Source organism: Carlito syrichta, unplaced genomic scaffold (genome assembly GCF_000164805.1).
Source record: "Carlito syrichta isolate Samal-C Ts95f unplaced genomic scaffold, Tarsius_syrichta-2.0.1 Scaffold289206, whole genome shotgun sequence".
Lineage (NCBI taxonomy): Eukaryota > Metazoa > Chordata > Mammalia > Primates > Tarsiidae > Carlito > Carlito syrichta.
The window spans coordinates 80,685-81,719 of record NW_007233302.1 but is presented as its reverse complement, the minus strand read 5'-3'; positions in this window follow the sequence as shown (position 1 = coordinate 81,719).

Here is a 1,035-nt window from a genome sequence, read left to right as displayed (position 1 = left end):
TACTAGAAAGACCTCTCATCTGGCAGTCTTTGTAATTAATAGGACTCAGCCACTCACAAAAGTCTGCCTCAAGTTAATTAATGTTGGGGAAAGGAAGGCATCATGGAAAGAAGACACCTTCCTTTATCCACTGGCCGAGTTCTAAGTGATCCTTTCCAGAATTTAGATCTTCTGTTTTATTCATAGCTCTCCACCTGTGTGTTCTCATAAGCCGCTCCAGAACCTCAAATTTTAGGAATACTCAAGAGACCGATTGTTTGACTCCACTAATTTATAAAAATATTTTTTCCAAGGAACAAGAGTGAGACCAAAATAAAAACAGACTTGAAGTCAACCAGAGTTTCCTGTACAGGATTAAAGTGAAATGATGCCTTTGACTTTGAAACCTGGCTGCTCCCTTGGCTCTGTCTGACACTATGCCACCCCCACTCTCCCATGGAACACTCTCATTGGCTCTTCCTGCTGATAGTGTCTCTACAAGAATCAACCACAGTATTGTTATCAGCCCTGTGGTTTCAGTTCTTATTTGCGTCTATATTTATATTGGAAGAAAATAATCTCTTTCCATTGCCCAGGAAAAAAGAGACTGTTTTTAAAGGAGCTAATGGATTACCTACATTGGAAATCCCCCATAAGTGATGTCTTGTTGTTATGAAGGAAGATGTGCTAACGCTTATGATTTTTGTGGACTTTGCTATCTGGTGGAGGGACTGTGACTTTGACCACTTATTCTCCATATGTATTGGGCCAGACTGCATGACAGGGGCAGGGGCAGGGGCTTGGGTACAGGAACATATGCGTGGGAACAAGCACTTCTATTGTGTCCTGATAAGAACAGAGGTCTATGCTACTCAAAGAGTGCTGATAAACACCGTTCTAAAGAACAGGTGCCAATGATATCTATCCTAAATAAGAATCAAAATCTGATATCAGATTTAGGGGGATAAAAATCCATGAGTTAGAAATAATCATGAGTTCTAATGAATATCTAACCCAAACATAACATTTTCATATCTTTCCTTGCTGGCTTTGAGG